The 15,095-nt window shown below is 40.2% G+C and overlaps 2 long non-coding RNA genes across 4 annotated transcripts in view; one reads left to right on the forward strand and one right to left on the reverse strand.

The window, feature by feature from the left end:
- Gm35105 overlaps positions 1-15,095 on the forward strand; it is a 203,063-nt gene that overhangs the window by 134,658 nt on the left and 53,310 nt on the right. The gene's annotated exons all lie outside the window — the stretch shown is intronic.
- Positions 7,075-15,095, reverse strand: part of Gm39497 — a 123,693-nt gene continuing 115,672 nt past the window's right edge. Inside the window, exon 3 of the long non-coding RNA XR_878072.1 lies at positions 7,075-7,725. This is a non-coding gene — a long non-coding RNA (predicted gene, 39497). The remainder of the gene's footprint in view (positions 7,726-15,095) is intronic.

The following is a 15,095-nucleotide window of genomic DNA, read 5'->3' on the forward strand; positions in this document are numbered from 1 at the left end:
GTAATTGTTGCTTCCTGTTATTTTAGTTGTTAAAGGTGGCATTCTGTTCTTGTGGCTGTCTTCTTTTAGGTTTGTTGAGGGATTACCTTCTTGTTTTTTCTAGGGCGTTGTTCCCGTTCTTGTATTGGTTTTTTTCTGTTATTATCCTTTGAAGGGCTGGATTCGTGGAGAGATAATGCGTGAATTTGGTTTTGTCGTGGAATACTTTGGTTTCTCCCTCTATGATAATTGAGAGTTTGGCTGGGTATAGTAGCCTGGGCTGCAGTTTGTGTTCTCTTAGTGTCTGTATAACATCTGTCCAGGCTCTTCTGGCTTTCATAGTCTCTGGTGAAAAATCTGGTGTAATTCTGATAGGCTTGCCTTTATATGTTACTTGACCTTTTTCCCTTACTGCTTTTAGTATTTTATCTTTATTTAGTGCATTTGATGTTCTGATTATTATGTGTCGGGAGGAATTTCTTTTCTGGTCCAGTCTATTTGGAGTTCTGTAGGCTTCTTGTATGTTCATATGCATCTCATTCTTTAGATTTGGGAAGTTTTCTTCAATAATTTTGTTGAAGATGTTTGCTGGACCTTTGAGTTGAAAATCTTCATTCTCATCCACTCCTATTATCCGTACGTTTGGTCTTCTTATTGTGTCCTGGATTTCCTGGATATTTTGAGTTAGGATCTTTTTGCATTTTCCATTTTCTTTGATTGTTGTGCCGATGTTCTCTATGGAATCTTCTGCACCTGAGATTCTCTCTTCCATCTCTTGTATTCTGTTGCTGATGCTCAAATCTATGGTTCCAGATTTCTTTCCTAGGGTTTCTATCTCTAGTGTTGCCTCGCTTTGAGTTTTCTTTATTGTGTCTACTTCCCTTTTTAGGTCTAGTATGGTTTTGTTCATTTCCATCACCTGTTTGTATGTTTTTTCCTCTTTTTCTGTAAGGACTTCTACCTGTTTGATTGTGTTTTCCTGTTTTTCTTTAAGGACTTGTAACTCTTTAGCAGTGTTCTCCTGTATTTCTTTAAGTGATTTATTAAAGTCCTTCTTGATGTCCTCTACCATCATCATGAGATATGCTTTTAAATCTAGGTCTAGGTTCTCAGGTGTGTTGGGGTTCCCTGGACTGGGCGAAGTGGGTGTGCTGGGTTCTGGTGATGGTGAGTGGTCTTGGTTCCTGTTAGTAAGATTCCTCCGTTTACCTTTCGCCATCTGGTAATCTCTGGAGTTAGTAGTTATAGTTGACTCTGTTTAGAGATTGTTCTTCTGGTGATTCTGTTACCGTCTATCAGCAGACCTGGGAGACAGATTCTCTCCTCTGAGTTTCAGTGCTCAGAGCACTCTCTGCTGGCAAGCTCTCTTACAGGGAAGGTGCGCAGATATCTTGTATTTGGACCTCCTCCTGGCCGAAGAAGAAGGCCCAAAACAGGACCTTTCTCAGACACTGTGTTGCTTTGGCAGTTCCCAGGTGGTACAGACTCTCACCTAAGCAGACTAAATTACTAAGTTTCTTGGAGTCCCGGGACCAAGATGGCGACCGCTGCTGCTGTGGCTTAGGCCACCTCCCCAGCCCACTTTTCTGAATTCCTTAGAAAAGCATACTTTCCTTTTCTATTTTTCTATCTCTTTTCAAAGATGCTTTCCCCAACACTTGGGCTTTTTCCTTCCTTCCTTCCTTCCTTCCTTCCTTCCTTCCTTCCTCCCTCCCTCCCTCCCTTCCTTCCTCTCTCTCTCTCTCTCTCTCTCTCTCTCTCTCTCTCTCTCTCTTTCTTTCTTTCTTTCTTTCTTTCTTTCAAGCACTCGCTATCACGTAGATGTTTGCCTGCCATGTTTTGACCTCACATTGGCCCAATTCAAAAGTCATGGCTTGCTTTCTTCCTTTTCCAATTACAGGAAGCTGTCTGCAACTTGATTTGCTGTTTGCCTGACCTGGGATTTTTTTCTTTTAAACTTCAATAGAATTATTCTCAGGCTTCTTGTACTGGATAGCTCTGTGTCAACTTGACACGAGCTAGAGTCATCAGTTGAGGAAATGCTGCCATGAGATCCAGCTGAAAAACATTTTCTTAATTGGTGATTGATATGGGAAGGCCTATGGTGGGTGGTGCCATTCCCTGGGCTGGTGGTCCTGGGTTCTATAACAAAGCAGGCTGAACAAACCATGGGAAGCAAACCAATAAGTAGCACCCTTCCATTCCCTCTGCATCAGCTCCTACCTCCAAGTTCCAGCCCTGCCTGAGTTCCTGTCCTGATTTCCACGAAGGATAGACTAAGAACTGGAAGTATAAGCCAAAGAAACACTTTCCTCCCCAGCTTGCTTTTAAAAAAATTATTAGATATTTTCTTTATTTACATTTCAAATGTTATCCCCTTTCCTTGTTTTACCTCTGAAAATCCCCCATCCCCTCCCTCTGCTCACTAGCCCACCCACTCCCACTTCACTTTCCTGGTATTCCCCTACACTGGGGTGTGAAGGCTCAATGCCCGAAGTTGCTTTTTTTTCTTTTTTTTTTAAAGATTTATTTATTATTATATCTAAGTACACTGTAGCTGTCTTCAGACACATCAGAAGAGGGTTTCAGATCTCATTGCAGATGGTTGTGAACCACCACGTGGTTGCTGAGATTTGAACTCAGGACCTTCAGAGTCAGTGCTCTTAACCTCTGAGCCATCTCTCCAGCCCCCAGCTTGCTTTTTAATCATGGTGTGTTGTCATGGTAACAGAAACCCTAAGAAACTTCTTTTTGAACCCATTTTTAAATTGCTCTATTATTGAGACTATGAAGCCCTGTGAAGAACTCCAATTTCCTTGGTAACATGTGGTGACTCTGGCAAGATTCCCCCAAATTTTCTAGCAACAGTTTTAGAGTATGACCAAATAAACAGGTGGTTTTAATGTTTTTGCTCTGTGATAAGTTTGCTTTAGACTAAATTTTACCATAAAGGGTACCTTGATCTATCTGTACATATGTCTTTGTGTGCTACTTTAGATATATATTATGTGATATGTTTACATGACAAAGTCCTCCCCAATGGGGGATTCAAAGTGGCTTTCATGTAAATACACATGTAAATTTAATCCAATAATCCACATTTCTTTTAGTTCATAATGCAACAAGAATTTATATCAAAACCCCAACTCTTGCAGCCTCAACAAACTAAACTTAACTGCTTGACCCAATATGCCCATCTGAGAGATAGAGGAGTGATCATTAGCAAAGAAGGAAAGTTTGATGAATGTGCCTGTATTGGGAAGGACAAATGAAGGTGCCCAGTAACTTCAAATCCCTCTTCAGGGTAGTAATATTATCTTTGAATTTGAAAGAAAATTAGAAAAACCAAGAAATACACACAATTAAACAGTACTGGTCAAGGTGTGATCATTTTCTGAGCTCTGGTCCGGCAAAATGTGATGACTAAGAAGTCTTTATTGCTTGAAAAAAAACAGACTGATTCACAAGAGACAAATGCAGATGCTCCAGGCTGGAGCCTCAACCTTATGGACAATTATCCTCTTGTGAGAAATAATCTACCCTAGGAGACTGTACTGTTCTGAAATCCAAGGGGACAGAGGGTATAAGATAACAGTTACATCTGTGCTTTCAGCATTAAAGGGATACATTAGATAGTTTACACAGACACTCCTTGAGTGATTGCAATGCTTGTTGCAGAGACAAACAGAAATCTGACCCAAAGTAAGGAAACATGCATAGAGTTGCCTAGTGAGTCCAAATGAGAAGTCAATGCTTTTTAGCAAAGGCAATTTCTGAGTGCGTGTTACAAAAAGACTTAGCTCTTAAACAAATTCTTTAAATTAGATTTATTGGTAAGAGAAAACAAAGACTCCAGGATTTTTAATGTAATTTACCCATGTTTCAGATGCAGCTCTCTAGGTTTTCCTTAAAATATAAAGCTATTTTATTAACTATTGATTTTTAAAACTTGTGGAGAAAAATAAGACGAAAATGAGCTGTCTATCATAAAATTAAAAAAAAAAAGTATAGCTGTGTGTACTGGCTGGTTTGGTGTGTCAACTTGACATATGCTGGAGTTATCACAGAGAAAGGAGCTTCAGTTCATGGAGATGAGATTCAGTTTTAAGGCATTTTCTCAATTAGTGATGGGAGTGGGGAGGGCCCATTGTGGGTGGTGCCATCCCTGAGCTGGTAGACTTGGGTTCTATAAGAAAGCAATCTGAGCAAGCCATGGGAAGCAAGCCAGTAAGTAACATCCCTCCATGGCCTCTGCATCAGCTCCTGCTTCCTGACCTGAGTTCCTTTGGTGAGCAACAGCAATGTGGAAAGTGTACGCTGAATAAACCCTTTCCTCCCCAACTTGCTTCTTGGTCATGATGTTTGTGCAGGAATAGAAACGCTGACTAAGACACTGTAGGATATATTTTTGCTAAAAATATGTTTTAGATGAAAAAAAACGGGTTTTGTATGGTAAAAATGAGATTATGTTCCAAAGTATTCTTTCAAAATGAGAAAGAAAGATAAGGACTAAAATAAAAAGCTAAAACATGTGGAAGAAGTCTGGTTAAAGTTGAAATTTTTAAAAAGATGGCATGGTTATGACTAAGTTGGCTATTTTTGAAAGTTATTAAAAATTCTGAAGGTCAAAATTCAATGCAGTGGTGTAGACCTGGAGCCTAATTATACTTGCTACAATAAAGTTTTCTTAAAATGTCAGTCTGTCCTAGGTAACATTTTCAAACTTAGCTTAGAAAAAGGAATTGTGTTTTATTTCTTTATTGGATGAGCCCTTTTATCCAAGATTTATCCAAAATCTTCCACCATACAGATATAAACAATATTGCTACGTTTGTATTCTTTCCCATTGGGTCAAGGCCTTCATTTGTGAGAAAGCTATCACTTTCAAAGTAAGAAAAATCCTTTTGGAATTATTTCCACTTGAGATATTCCTACTAAATTACATAGTGATTGTAAAACTCGCTTTGGTGAACAAATAATGTAATGTATTTGTAAAATTTAGCCTTTTGTGCACTTTAATTTGTATACTACTAATATTGTAAATATTGCACACTTTAATCTTTAGTATCCTGGATTGATAGTTAAATTTTAAAAAGATACACCAAAAGTCAATGTGGCTCTAGCTGTATATGTAGCTGAGGATGGCCTAGTCGGTCATCAATGGGAGGAGAGGCCCTAGGTCCTGTGAAGGTTCTATGCCCCAGTATAGGGGAAGGCCAGGACTGGGAAAGGGAATGGGTGGGTTGGGGAGCAGGGGAATGGGGGAGGGGATAGGGGTTTTTCAGAGGGAAAACTAGGAAAGGGGATAACATTTTAAATGTAAATAAAGAAAATATCTAGTAAAAAATTTTAAAGATGGGGTACAGAGAAAAACCAAGAATAACTGAGGAATATCAAATGGATGAGAAGCACCTAAAGAAATGTTCACTTGAAATGGATGGATCTGGAGGATATCATTCTGAGTGAGGTAACCCAAACACAAAAGAGTGCACACATGGTATGCACTCACTGATAAGTAGATATTAGTCCAGAAGCTCAAAATACCCAAGATACAATTTACAAAACACATGAAACTTATGAAGAAGGAAGACCGAAGTGTGTATACTTCAATCCTTCAAAGAAGGGTGGAAGGAGTGATAGAGACAAAATGTGGAGCAGAGACTGAAGGAATGACCATCCAGAGACTGCCCCACCTTGTGATTCATCCCATATACAACCACCAAACCCAGACACGATTGTGGAGGTCAACAAGAGCTTGCTGACAGGAGTCTGATATAGCTATCTCCTGAGAGGCTCTGCCAGTACCTGACAAATACAAAAGTGGATGCTCACAGCCATCCATTGGACTGAGCACAAAGTTTCCAATGAAGGAGCTAGATAAAGTACCCAAGGAGCTGAAGAGGTTTGCAGCCCCCTAGGAAGAACAACAATATGAACTAACCATTACCCCCAGAGCTCCCTGGGACTAAACCACCAACCAAAGAAAACACATGGTGGGACTCATGGCTCTGGCTGCATATGTAGCAGAAAATGGCCTAGTCAGTCATCAATGGGAGGAGAGGCCCTTGGTCCTGTGAAAGTTCTATGCCCCAGTATAGGGGAATGCCAGGACCAGGAAACAGGAGTGAGTGGGTTGGTAAGCAGGGGGAGGGGGAGGATATAGGGGGTTTTCATTTTCAGAGGAGAAACCAGGAAAGGGGATAACATTTAAAATATAAATAAAGAAAATAATTAAAATATAAAAAAAGAAGTGCATGATAGCATCTATTTACTGTGCAAAAAAAATTCACTAAAGGCTTTGGCTTCATAGCCAATGACATTCTCCTTATTGCTTGTAAGTCTAAGTGATATCCCATTGAGAACACAAAAATATCATTTAGAAAAGCCACTGAAAGTGGCTGGGGATTTGGCTCTGTGGGCATAAGTGCTTGTTGTCCAAGCATGAAGCAGAGAGAAAGCAATGGAGGAGAACAACTGATGCTCACCTCCAGCCTTCATACATACATGTGCTCACACATGTGCACAACTCTCCACATGAATAATAAAATAAAATAATTACAAATTGACAAAGAACCAAAGAGAGATTTTATATACTGTTAAATATTTTTTAATTACTTTTAAAATTCACCATTTATTTATATATAATGAAAGCTTACAAAGGAGTTCATTATGACATTTTACAAATAATATTTTTATTATTTTTATCTTTATTATATCGTTATATTCCTCCTTTGCCATTCCCACTTCTTCCTTTGTGCCTTCCCACTCCCAGTAGTTTCTTTTTCATTTTCATGTTATATATGACCTTTTGCTCCCTGTGGTGATTTGAATGAAAATGACCCCCATCATAGGGAGTAGCTCTATTAAACTTAGCTCTTTTAAACGTTGGCTTGTTGAAGGAAATGTGTTGCTGGGGGTGGGCTTTGAGGTTTTAGTTGCTCAAGCCAAGCCCAGTGACACTCTTCTACTATTTGTGGATCCAGATGTAGAACTGTCAGCTCCTTCTCTAGCACCGTGTCTGCTACCATGATGATAATGGACTAAACCTCTAAAACTGTAATCCAGTCCCAATTAAATGTTCTCCATTATAAAAGTTGCTGTGGTCATGGTGTCTGTTCGCAGAAATTAACCCTAACTAAGATACCTCCTTGCCCATCTCCAAGGAATCTTATTCCTAAAATTCCTGATTCCACTCACCAGTGCTGCAATTACAGGCATGTACTACCACAACTAGCTAGGAATGCACATTTTAAAATTTTTATAATTGACATTGGCTATTTCCTTTGCCCAGCAATTCTCAATTAAGAGTTTATTGATGTACCTTTTGGGTTATTTTATTGGTTCTGTTATCTACCACCCTTCCCACCCTTATTCCACCCCAATCCCTTCCAACCCCACAGCACTAGGTAGGAGAGAAAGAAGGTTAGAGGGGAAAGGGTGCATAGACTTATTTAGACTACTCCCTGCTCAGTAGGGACATTGGGTTCCTTTGGGCAAGTCCAATATCCGTTGTCAGGATATCTCCAACCAGCCATCCAGCAATACCAAAATCAGCAATCCAGCAGCAGCAGGGATAAACAGCAGCATGGGGAGCGACAACTAACACAGGCTCTCTTGGGGCTGTCAAAAGCCCCCAGAATTCCAGACATAAGCTATCTGCAGCTGGCAAAAGTCTGGCCCCTACTAGAGCACAGGACAATAATAGTAGAGGATGTGGACAATCTGAAGCAGCCTCATATCCCACACCTAGGATTAAAACAAACATATATTCATATAACAAAACTGTGTTTTGAAAGAAACCAACATTCTCACTACAAGAATTTCCTGTTTTACTTTAGAAACTTGTTAAAATCCTTGGCATCTACTCTGCCCCATGGGGCAGTCTGATTTGCTGACCCCCATGTGAAAGAGACAGGGTAAGGCTATTCTATGCCTTCTTCTGAGAACCATTGCATTGGGTCTCCTAAATAGAAGATTATTTAGATAGAGCTAATCAGTTCCCACTGGAGGGAGTAAGTGTAGCTACAATATTTGAGAGACTAAAACATTCTCTTAATGTTACAGCTCCTATCTTTAAGAAGCAACTCCTCCTCCCCCTGCCCCTACTCTACTCAACTTTTAAAATATTTCCTGGCTCAAAAAAAAAAAAAAAAAAAGCACAGATCTGGGGGTACAACTCAGAAGTAGAGTGTTTCATTCCTTCCACACAAAAGGCCCTGGGCTCAAGCCCCCGCACTATCAAACAACAGAGAGAGAGAGAGAGGGAGGGGGGGAGGGAGGGAAGAGAGGAGAGGAGAGGAGAGGAGAGGAGAGGAGAGGAGAGGAGAGGAGAGGAGAGGAGAGGAGAGGAGAGGAGAGGAGAGGAGAGGAGAGGAGAGGAGAGGAGAGGAGAGGAGAGGGAGGAGAATTAGTCACCAATGTATCTAAGCTGTCTTGGTGACTGCTTTCTGAATCCCATAAGAGCCTAAGTTGAAGTTTTTATAAGCAGGTAGAAAGATTTACTTCCACAACCTGTAGTCTCCAGTCTCAGTGTGGCAGGAAGGGAAAAGATGAATTCAATTCTTCTTTTGTAATGGTAGGTCTTACAGAAGGCCTTACTGTTCCTATACATTAGAGATTTGTTGGACGAGTATTCAGTTTCAGTGATGTATGAGACACTGACTTAAGCATTCATGATACAGCAGTAAGCAAAATGGAAAACCCTTGCCTGAACCAGCCTCCATTCAGATGGAGGAAGACAAGATAACTAGGTATACTACTTGTAATAGATGTCCTTGCAAGGTTTTATAGCAATTTACAGCAGGGTGATTGTATCACTTCAGGTCTAAGTAGGAGACAGACTCCACCAGCTAATTGAGAAAGCAGAATTTAGCATAGGTGTATGTGTAGTAATGAGACCACTATATTACAAGATAATTTGATTTTCAATTTTGTTTTGTTCTAAGACGTAGCCTTACTATTTAACTATCATGCTGTAGACTAGCTGCCCTTCAACACACAGAGATCTGCCTGCCTCTGCCTCTCAAGAGCTGTGATTAAAGGTGTGTACCATTATACCTGATCCAGGTATTTTCTTTCTTTCATTCTTTCTATCTTTCTTTCTTTCTTTCTTTCTTTCTTTCTTTCTTTCTTTCTTTCTTTCTTTCTTTCTTTCTTTCTTTCTTTCTTTCTTTAGAAGCCATCATACTTTTTTTCTTAGCAATTTCATCATCTTCCACTCCCACCAATAAATAGTGCATAAGGGCTGCAATTCTACATCCTCACCAACACCAGTTACCATGTTTCTGCTGTTTAAAAGTTTAGTAGCCATGTTAATGAATGTGAACTTCAGTCTTAGGTTTTGAAGCACCTGAACGTAAATTGGAAACTTCCCTCCTGAGTATATAAGTCTACATGTCATTTTCTGGAGTCCCATAATTATTTCCAGAGTTTTATTATTCTGATATAAAACTGATATATAATAAAATGCACAGAACTTTAATATCCACTCACTGAATTTTAATAAATGCCTACTGTTATGAGAGCACTTTACTAGAAACATAGGTAGATGTATTTATACTATTCTCCAATGCTGGAATTCACTGGATAACAATAAATTCAAAGTATCATAGGTTTTGTTGGCAGCAATTTGTCAAGTACTTTCACTTTTCCTTGGTAGCTGGCTATTGACAAATACAAGTTCTTTTATACTTGTATTGATTACTAATATTAATTTTTATATCACATTATACATAACACCGTAATCATATTTGTCAATTTTCTATCTACATGTCTGTATTTCTAGTTAGCCATCTATATTTTGGTTACAAAATGGTTACGGCTGAAGCAGGGTTCAGGGAGTTCAAGGGCACTTCAACAGAGGGAGATACAGAGCTCATAGGAATGAAGAAAATCCCTGCAGTGTTCAGGTATTAATGAATTAAGTTGGAGAAATGTTAGAGGCACAGAACAATGAAGTTGAGCTGCAGAGGCTGCAAGGTCACCGAGTTGAGCTGGGTGTTAGGGCAGAGTTGAGCTCCAGAGAGAAGTTGTGAGCTTGTGGAAGTGAAAGTCATGGATTCTAAATGCCTGAATGCAGCACCATGGCAGGACAAGTTGCAAGACTGATCCAGAATGTTGACTAGGTCGATGGAAATCAGTTTGCATGAACTATATCAACAGTGGGAATCTAAGTTAAACTGATGCCCCCCCACCCCTTCCCCTACAACCAGGTACAGTTTGGTCCTTTGATGTACACATTGGCTGGTCAGATGACATGGTGGTGGGAGCTGTCACCAGTGCAGTGTTAGATACCCCCTTCTTAATGGGGTCTTGCACTCTTGGTTAGTCTATTGTGTTTCAGAACTTTGGGGGCCTGGCATTCTGATGTGACTTTCGTATACCCATATGTTCTGATCTATTCTGATAAGTTTATCTATTTTGGTAGTACCTTCTGTTCTTTTTCATTGTTCTTAAAATAAATTATTTATTTATTTATTTATTTATTTATTTATTTATTTATTTATTTAATGTGACTGTTTGAGTGACTGCATGGTGCCTATATACAACCTGTGTGTCTGGTGTCTACAGAGGACAGAAGAGAATATCAGATTCCCTGGAACTGGAGTTACAAACAGTTGTTAGCTGCTGTGTGGGTACTGAAAATTGGACCAACGTTCTTTAGAAGAGCAGCCAATGTACTTAAGCACACTGAGCACTCTCCAGCCCCAGGTCGTACTACTTACTTATAGGTACAAGGTACCAGTCTGTGCCTTATGGATGCTGCTGGGCAAGTAATGTTGTTTGTGTGCACAATGAAGTTTGAATTGTTTTGCTTCTGCATTTACACTCAAAGCAGAACCAGATATGCTTATAAAATGGACTTCCCAAGGGCAAGACACAGCTTGAGAGCTACCACTTTACATAATATAAAGTAACTTACAGCAGAGCACAGCCTGTTTGCAATATCTACTATTTTGTAACCCCAGTCCCTATCAAGACACTGAAATACATTTTGGTTTTGGTTTCATTGTGTTGGGGATTTATTCCAAAGCCTGGTGCAAACTAGTCAAGTGCCCTACCACAGAACTACATTCTCAGCCTCAGAAAGTCTCTTGATACTATTCCCTAGTTAGGTCTAGCCCCATTCTCAGAAGATATGACCACTCTATTTTCTACTTCTACTGTAAGTACCTTTGCCTGTTCCAGAAATTCATATAATGTAACCATACATTATATAATTACCACAACTTTAAGGAAGATGCTCACACATCCAACTCCAGGAACTGTATTTCACCAAGAGTACCAGTTACTGAGATACAAAGTTCATCCTGAAGCCGAGGGTGTAGATCAATAGCAGAGAGCTTACCTAAAATGTACAAAGTCCTGGGTTTTATCCTCAGCACTAGAAAAAGAAGAAAGAAAGAGGAAAGGGAAGGATGCAACAGATAGGACTGAGGCAGGCAGTGGTGGCACATGCCTTTAATGCCAGAACTTGGGAGGCAGAGGCAGGCACTCGGATTTCTGAATTCGAGGGCAGCCAGGGCTATACAGAGAAACGCTGATCTCGCTGTTTCATATGAGGCTATGCCAGTGCCTGGCAAATACAGAAATGGATACTCACAGTCATCTATAGGATGGAGCACAGGGCCCCCAATGGAGAAGCTAGAGAAAGCACCCAAGGACCTCAAGGGGTCTGCAACCCTATAGGTGGAACAACAATATGAACTAACCAGTACCCCCAGAGCTCGTATCTCTAGCTGCATATGTAGCAGAAGATGGCCTAGTCGGCCATCATTGGGAAGAGAGGCCCCTAGGTCTTGCAAACTTTATATGCCCCAGTACATGGGAAAGCTAGGGCCAAGAAGTGGGAGTGGGTGTGTAGGGGAGCAGGCAGGGGGTGGGCAGGGCAGATATAGGGAACTTTCGGGATAGCATTTGAAATGTAAATAAAGAAAATATCTAATAAAATAAAATAAAACATATTGGACTGCTTTCAGCTCTAAGTTACAGAGAAGCACACTGCATACTTGTAGTGGCTTTAAGAAACAGGAATTGGTTTTCTCATACTCCATGAAACCTCAGAACAAACAACAACTGCCACTGGTTTGCCAGCTTTCCCTGAGAGGCCTGGCCTGATGATGTGTATCATTTACAACCATCTCATCTGTATTCAAGACTACATACCAGAAACATAAAGCATTCAGTAGATGCCTCTACTTGTCTCATGTCCCACTGATTGAGTGGCCAAAAAAAAAAAGTACTGGGAAGAATGAAAACTGGCTTTCTAGTCAAATCCCAGGAGCAGGACAAAGGAGAAATGGGTAGGGAAAGGCACTGAGTCTGAAATCAATATACATGGTAGAGCTGCTTACTAATTTTCGTCAAGATAGATACCTACCTCTTTTCATCTCAAATCCCTATCCATAATTTGACCATTTGTTTGGGGATGCAGCTCTCTAGTAGAGATTTTGCGTAACATGTGCAAGGCCCTGGGTTTTTTGGGTTTAGGGGTGTTTTTTTTTGTTTGTTTGTTTGTCTTTTGGTTTTTTGAGACAGGGTTTCTCTGTGTAGCCCTGGCTGTCCAGGAACTCACTCTGTAGACCAAGCTGGCCTCGAACTCAGAGATCCACCTGCCTCTGCCTCCCAAGTGCTGGGATTAAAGGCGAGTGCCACCATGCCTGGCCAAGACCCTGGATTTAATTCCCAACAACATGATAGCTTGAACAGCAAAATGTATAATGATACTATTTAATTCATAAGTCTTGCTATGAGAATTAAATTAGCTATAAGATATAGTGTAGAGTACTGCTTGGAACATAGGCCTCAATTGTGGTGGATATTATTTACCACTGGGGAAAATAAAACATATAATGGCAGGCATGTTGCATGCATATGTAAACCTGGCACTTGGTAGGCTGAAGCAGAAAGATCAAGAGTTCAAGGGCATCCTGGGCTTCAGACCTTGTGGAAAGGGACAAAGGGAAGAAAGTGGTAGAGGAGAAAGGTGACTTCAGTGTCTATGAAAAGGGGAGATAGTAAAAAATTAAAATACACACAATTGATATACTACAGAGCCCTTAAATGGAGAGAAGCCTAAGGAAAAGAAGGTCCAGCAACAGGCCCAAATGGGATCCAGCTCAAGGGGAGGTCCCAAGGTATGACACTATTACTGAGGCTATGGAGCACTCACAAAAAGGGACCTATCATGATTGCCCTCTGAAAGACCCAACAAGCAGCTGAAAGAGTCAGATGCAGATATTTGCACCCAACCAATGGATAGAAGCAGCTGACCCCTGTTGTTGAGTTAGGGAAGGCTGAAAGAAGCTGAAGAGAAGGGTGATCCTGTAGGAGGACCAACAGTCCCAATTAACCTGGACCCCTAAGATCTCTCAAACACTGGACCACCAAACAGACAGCATACACCAGCTGATATGAGGTCCCCAACACACATACAGTAAAGGACTTTCAGGTCTGTGTTCATTCAGAGATGATGTACCTCGAGAGACTGGAAGCCCCAAGGAGTTTAGAGGTCAGGTGGGGTAGGGGTGGGGAGGAAGTATATGATGTGGAACAGTCAGAGGGTGGATGGGGGGAATAAAATATGGAGTGTAAAAAATTTTTTTTAAAAAATCTCAACTTCTCACACTTGACATTGAAATATCTATTCTCTATTTTTCAGTAAATATAATATGATGGGACAACACACCAAATATGATCTGTATTGTATATAATTGTTCACACAACATAAAAACAGTATAAAAAGAAATATTATTTCTCATGAATCAGAGAGCTCTTAGGGCCTCAATTATTTTCTACTTACACAGCTTTCCTGTCATTTCCAACCCAAAAGCTGTTCCCCGGGAAGATGACTCACTGATTTTTCCTAAATGTCCAAGAGAATTTCAGAAATCATCCTGATGCTATTTGACAGATGAATAGCTCAATCCCAGAAAGGGTTGGACTCACTAAATATGAATATGCCTCTCCCATTTTTCAATGCTGGTGATAAAATTCAAGGACACAGGTGCTTTGCACATGCTGTGACAAGGGCTTTATAACTAGGCTATATCCCCAGGCAAAAAACCCAAAACAAAAAATGATCTGTGTATTATACTACTAGAACCCTCAATTTGCTCCCAAATAATCTAAGAAACACAGAAACAATTTGTTTTGTTTGAAAATGTCCTTATATCTATGGCTCACAGGTGGCTCTGATGGCTTCCAACAGACTCATTCACCGCATTATTGGGTCCCATTAATTCTTTGCTTCTTTTCACAGCCAAAGAATTTTGTGTTACTAAAATAGACACACTGGCCAAACTAGCAATAACAACTTAACAACCTGTGAATTTATATTTCAATGTGAAGTAATATCACCTTCAAAGATTCATTTTAAAATTTTACATTCTTGGTAAATATTCAGTGTGATGTAGGATAGCACATTCCCTGTGGGGCTTGTCTATTTTCCAAGCCTCTGAAATACTCATGCACTCAGGAATGCAAAGACCAGGAAAACAAACAATCTTGAAACTATAATTTAGATTGGAGAGTGTAATTGTAGATAAGATTTTAATGATACATGCTAATTGCTAAGAGACCTGGGAGCCTTGTAGTGTGTTATGCAACACACAGAGGAAATGGCTGGAATACAGCATCTGGAAGAATCTGTATACTTTCTATTCTAACTCTGTCCTTGGCGTTTGTTCAACTGTGTTATCCAGTTTTTTGTTACTTATAAAAAAATAACTAAGGAAAAAATCACCTTATAATTATGAGTGGCTTAGAAATTTGGAGATTTCTGGCTGTGACTGTGGTGAAAAAGTACATCATGATGACAGCATGTGGCAGAGCAAAGACACTTACCTCAGAGCAAGAGACCAGGTTGGGATTCTCCTGTCTCCTTCAAGGGGGTATCCTGAGAAAGTTGCAGACTTCCCACTGGACCCTACCTCTAAAAGGTCTACCAATCTACCCCCAAACACAATGATCTGAGCCCCAATTCTCTATCAGGTAGGCATTTGGAGGACAGCATTTGGAGGATATTTAGGATCCAAACAATATCTGTGAATATGTCTCAATGGTAAAACATTAGTCTACTGTGAGCAAGGCAGTACTGGATTCAATAGTTCTAAACT

Source organism: Mus musculus, chromosome X (genome assembly GCF_000001635.26).
Source record: "Mus musculus strain C57BL/6J chromosome X, GRCm38.p6 C57BL/6J".
NCBI classification, from domain to species: domain Eukaryota; kingdom Metazoa; phylum Chordata; class Mammalia; order Rodentia; family Muridae; genus Mus; species Mus musculus.